Genomic DNA, 5,949 nt, shown 5'->3' with positions numbered 1-5,949 from the left:
CAGCAAAAGCAAATGTATCATCTTCGCGGGGCCTGACGGGGTCATAACCTCTGACCCATTGGAAATAAGGAAACTGGCAGTCAATTTCTATACGGATCTGTATGATGTTGAGACTTGTGATCTTGAATGTATGTCTGATTTGCTGAGTGATCTACCGAAATTGACAAATGAACAGAAGGAATCCTTGGATGGACAGATTACTTTCCAGGAGATCACCGAGGCAATGAGACAGTTATCAAATGGCCGTTCACCAGGAATTGATGGCTTGCCGGCAGAGTTTTATCAGACATTCTGGAATGTACTTGGAAGTGACTTGTATGAAGTTTTATTGGAAAGTGTAAGGAATAAGGTACTTCCTGTAAGCTGTCGAAGAGCAGTCCTTTCCTTGCTCCCTAAAAGGGGGATTTGTGCCTGCTAAAGAACTGGAGACCTGTCTCTTTATTGTGCATGGACTATAAAATAATTTCAAAATGTTTAGCAAATAGGTTGAAACATGTTTTGGAAGTATTAGTTCACAGGGATCAAACATACTGTATTCCTAATAGGTCAATTATGGACAATCTTTTTTTTGTTAAGAGATGTCATTGATCTTAATCAATTCAATAATGTTGACCTGGGTGTTCTGTCGTTAGACCAAGAGAAGGCTTTCGATAGAGTTAATCACACATATCTTTATGAGGTTTTGAAAAATTTTGGGTTTGGAAGAATTTTATATCTTATATTCAACTGTTATATTCTGAAGTGTTTTGTGATTGTGAAAGCTGGTGGAGGATTGAGTGCACCAATACCTGTGTTAAAAGGGATCAGGCAAGGCTGTCCACTGTCTGGACAATTATATAGCCTTGTTATTGAGCCTTTGCTGTGCAGGCTAAGAAGAGATCTCAGTGGAATTAATGTCATGCGTGGAATCTCCATATCAGCTTATGCTGATGATGTAACTGTTTTTATTTCAAATCAAAATGATGTTAATATTTTAACTGAAACAATGAGAAATTATGGAAAGGCATCTTCAGCTAGGGTAAATTGGGGAAAAAGTGAGGGACTTATTATTGGTCAGTGGAAGGGTGGGCAAGGACTCCAAAACTACCTGGTGGATTGTTGTGGGAAAGGGATGGGCTGAAAATGCTAGGGTGTTTTTTTGGAAATAAGCAATTTCAGAATAGAAATTGGGAGGGAATGCTGGAAAAGGTGTCTGCCCGATTGTTTAAATGGAAATCGCTATTACCATTGATGTCATACAGAGGAAGAGTTCTAGTTGTGAACAATCTGGCTGCCTCAACTTTTATGGCATAGACTCATTGTAATGGAACCACCTGAAGAATTGATTTGCAAAATACAGAGGACATTTGTGGATTTTTTTTGGAGTGGAGAGCATTGGATTCGAGCGGCAGCTCTCTACCTCCAGTGTACGAGGGAGGTCCAAGGTCTGGTGGATGTGCGGAAGCAAGATCTCTGCTTTTAGAATACAAGCAGGCACAGAGGTTTCTGTATTGTAAGGATTTAGCTTGGACTGAGACTGCAAAAATGATTCTACAAAAAGCAGGTGGTCTTTAAATTAGATAGACATCTGTTTTTAATGGAACTGCATAAAGTGAATCTGTCCGAAATTACACCTTTTTACCGGTCAATGTTGCACTCTTGGAGAACTGTTTTTAAAGTGGAAAGAGATGTTGATGAATCTGGGAGTTGGATACGAGAGGAATGCTTGTTTTTCAACCCAATGATTCAGACAAGACTTTTGTCAGCTGTAAGCGTGCGTGCATGTTTACAAAGACATGGCATTGTGAAGTTGGGGCAACTTTTAAATAATGGACCGATGGGAAATCTGTGGAAACCTTGAAAGAATTGACAGGATTAAAGTCCTCACGCTTGACGGAAAAGCTGGTGGAAGAAATTGTCAATGCATTACCAAGTGGTTATAGGAAAAGCATTGGACAAGGATTTCTGTCAGACCCAAGTAATGAACCGGACTTTCCAAAAATAAGAGTTGCTGCTGTCGTCGGTGAAAGACAAGAGGATGGAATCCAACAGGTTCAATTTTGTCTTTTAAAACTCCACAGCTGGATTTGTTTAAAACAAACATCAAAGAAAGCCATATATAACACTGCAGTAAAAGTTTTACATCAAGGGTTACTCAGAGGACAAAAGATCTCAAGGTGGCCAGTTTTGCTGAAGGCAACTTTCTTGTAAGAGATAGATGGAGAACTCTGTATAAACCTCCAATCGAGAAAAGAACAGCGGATCTTCAATGGAGAATAATTCATGGTGCAATAGCTACGGACAAACATGTGGCACACCTGAACCCAGTAGTAGGGGTGGGATGTAGGGTTCTGTGGGGAGGAAGAGAATTTAGAACATTTGTTTTTAAAATGTAAAAGATTGGAAGGTCTTTTTGATGTTCTTAGTAGACTGTTTCAAGCTTTGGGTGAAGAATTCTCAGAGGAAGTTTTTATAGGGGGTGTGAAATATAATTTTTCAAAAAGAAGGAAGATGTGTCTGTTAAATTATTTAATAGGAACTGCGAAATTGACAATATGGAAAACCAGGAAAAATCGAGGTTTACAGTTAAATTAGTACTAATGTTGAAGTGATGTTTAAGAAATTAGTAGCTGGCAGACTAAAGATAGAATTTGTATATTATAGTCTTGTAAACAATGAGACGGGTTTTCAGTGATCTGTGGTGTGTTAATGAGGTTTTGTGTGTTGTTTCTGATGGACATCTGGTTTTGCAAATGTAATTTTTGTAAAAAAAATGATTTCTTCTATATAATGTGAATTGTTGAAGATTTAGTGTTGTTTTAAATAAAGTTTTGTAAAACCTCTCTCTCTCTCTCTCTCTCTCTCTCTCTCTCTCTCTCTCTCTCTCTGTCTCTCTGTCTCTCTCTGTCTCTCTCTCTCTCTCTGTCTCTCTCTCTCTATCTCTCTCTCTCTCTCTCTCTCTCTTTCTCTCTCTGTCTCTCTCTCTCTCTCTCTCTGTCTCTCTCTCTCTCTCTCTCTCTCTCTCTCTGTCTCTCTCTCTCTCTGTCTCTCTCTGTCTCTCTCTCTCTCTCTCTCTCTCTCTCTCTCTCTCTCTCTCTCTCTCTCTGTCTCTCTCTCTCAAATTCAAATTCAAATTCAAATGAGCTTTATTGGCATGACTTGCACAGTATTGCCAAAGCATTGTACATTACATGAATAAGGAATAAACAATTATATAATACATAAAACAAAAACAGATTCGTAAAATAATTAAGTATATGTATACTTTCTCCTTTTTTTTTCTTCAAACAAGAAACAAGTAAAAGACAACAACAAATAATAAAAAAAATAAAAATAAAATAAAATAAATACAGTACATGTGAGAAATGCTCTTGCTTCAGTTTTGTCCACTGGCTGACAGTCTTAGTTTGTGACAGGCTGATACATATCTTGCTGCTGTTGTGATCATTTTGGAATTTTCTCCTAAAATGTGATTTAATTTTTCTGTATTTGGTAATGCCATAAAATTTGGTTTAATTTGTTGGAATGTGTGGAAATATGCAGCTCTTATGTTCTGATAGTAATCACAGTGTAGTAAGAAGTGTTCCTCTGTCTCCAGCTCTCTCTGAGAGCACAGGGAACACACTCTCTGCTCTCTCGGCTGCCATCTCTGTCTGTGTCGTCCTCTCTCTACAGCCAGACAGTGGTCGCTCAGTCTGTATTTTGTAAGTGTTTTTCTTAATTTGGGATCTTTTACACAGCTCAGGTATTCTGCTGGTTTATAATCTTTCTTTAGGTCTAAGTACAGCTCCATCTTCTTCTGTGATTTAGTAGCATGTTTCCAGTAGGTGATGTAATTCTGTTTTTGTAACTGGATAATTTGGTTTGGCCGGATGGTGCTGTGCTGGTCTGGCTGTAGTTTGAGCATCAGCTGTGAGAGAGCGCTCCTCTGCAGGTTCTGCTCCTGACACCGCAGGGCTTCAGCCTGGTATGAGCTCGGCTCGCTGCGCTTCAGGTGCTGGTAGAACTTCACCGCTCTTTTTTGGATACTGATCAATAAGGGGTATTGTCCTAATTCAGCTCTGCACAAGTTGTTTGGCGTTGATCTGTTTACTTTTAGAATATTTTTACAAATTTGTGTATGCAGAGTTTCAATTTCTTCTTTTTCCCATTTAGAAAAATCTTGGGTTTTTAGAGGTCCCCATATCTCGCTGCCATACAGAGCAATTGGTTCAATGATTGATTTTAGGATTTTTAGCCAGGTTTGAATTGGAATTTCATGTCGAATAGTGTTTTTAATCATGTAGAAGACTCTCAGTGCTTTTGCCTTCAGTTCATTCACAGCCAGATTAAAGTTCCCTGTAGAACTCAGGTTTAGTCCCAGATAGGTGTATTCATGGGTGTGTTGGAGGACTTGGTTTCCTGCTCGAAAGATGTATTTATTTTCCCTACATCTGGATCGGTTTTGAAAAATCATTATTTTAGTTTTTGCAAGGTTTATTTTGAGAGCCCACGTTTGACTGAATGTCTGTACGACGTCGAGGAGCTGCTGTAGTCCCTCTTTTGTTTTTGACAGAATCACTAAATCATCTGCAAAGAGGAGACATTTAACTTCTGATTGCGTCAGGGTTGGGCCGGGGGCAGTCGAATTATTTAAGGCTTTGGCTAATTCGTTGATATAAATGTTAAATAGAGTGGGGCTCAATGGGCAACCTTGTCTGACTCCTCGTTGTTGGGAGAAAAATTCTGTTCGCTTATTTCCTATTTTTACAGCACATGTATTGTTTTTATACATGGAGCTTATCAAATCAAATGTTTTCCCTCCAATCCCATTCTCCAGGAGTTTTAGAAAGAGTCCTTCATGCCAGATCGAGTCGAAAGCCTTCTCAAAGTCAATAAAGCAAGCAAAGATTTTGGATTTATTTTGGTAAACATGTCGGTCAATGATAGTGTGGAGGGTGTAGATGTGGTCCGATGTTCTGTGGTTTGGGCAGAAATCCAATTTGACACTTGTCCAGGATTTTGTGGGTTTGAGAAAGTTTTGCAATCTCATATTAATAATCGAACAGAATATTTTCCCCAGGTTGCTATTGACACATATGCCTCTGTAATTGTTTGGCTCATATTTGTCTCCTTGTTTAAAGATTGGTGTTGTAATTAGGCCTTGGTTCCAGGGGTCTCTCTCTCTCTCTCTCTCTCTCTCTCTCTCTCTCTCTCTCTCTCTCTTCTGTCTCTCTGTCTCTCTCTGTCTCTCTCTCTCTCTCTGTCTCTCTGTCTCTCTCTCTCTCTCTCTCTCTCTCTCTCTCTCTCTCTTGTCTCTCTCTCTCTCTCTCTGTCTCTCTCTCTCTCTCTCTCTGTCTCTCTCTCTCCTTCTGTCTCTCTCTCTCTCTGTCTCTCTCTGTCTCTCTCTCTCTCTCTCTCTCTCTCTCTCTCTCTCTCTCTCTCTCTCTGTCTCTCTCTCTCTCTCTCTCTCTCTCTCTCTCTCTCTCTCTCTCTGTCTCTCTCTCTCTCTCTCTCTCTCTCTGTCTCTCTGTCTCTCTCTCTCTCTCTCTCTTCTCTCTCTCTCTCTCTCTCTCTCTCTCTCTCTCTCTCTCTCTCTCTCTCTCTGTCTCTCTCTCTCTCTCTCTCTCTGTCTCTCTCTCTCTCTCTCTCTCTCTCTCTCTCTCTCTCTCTCTCTCTCTCTCTCTCTCTCTCTCTGTCTCTCTCTCTCTCTCTGTCTCTCTCTCTCTCTCTCTGTCTCTCTCTCTCTCTGTCTCTCTCTCTCTCTCTCTCTCTGTCTCTCTCTCTCTCTCTCTCTCTCTCTCTCTCTCTCTCTCTCTGTCTCTCTCTCTCTCTCTCTCTCTCTCTCTCTCTCTCTCTCTCTCTGTCTCTCTGTCTCTCTCTGTCTCTCTCTCTCTCTCTGTCTCTCTGTCTCTCTCTCTCTCTCTCTCTCTCTCTCTCTCTCTCTCTCTCTCTCTCTCTCTCTCTCTCTCTCTGTCTCTCTCTGTCTCT

The sequence above is a fragment of the Carassius auratus genome, chromosome 19 (genome assembly GCF_003368295.1).
Source record: "Carassius auratus strain Wakin chromosome 19, ASM336829v1, whole genome shotgun sequence".
Classification (NCBI taxonomy): domain Eukaryota; kingdom Metazoa; phylum Chordata; class Actinopteri; order Cypriniformes; family Cyprinidae; genus Carassius; species Carassius auratus.
This window is presented reverse-complemented; position numbering follows the sequence as displayed.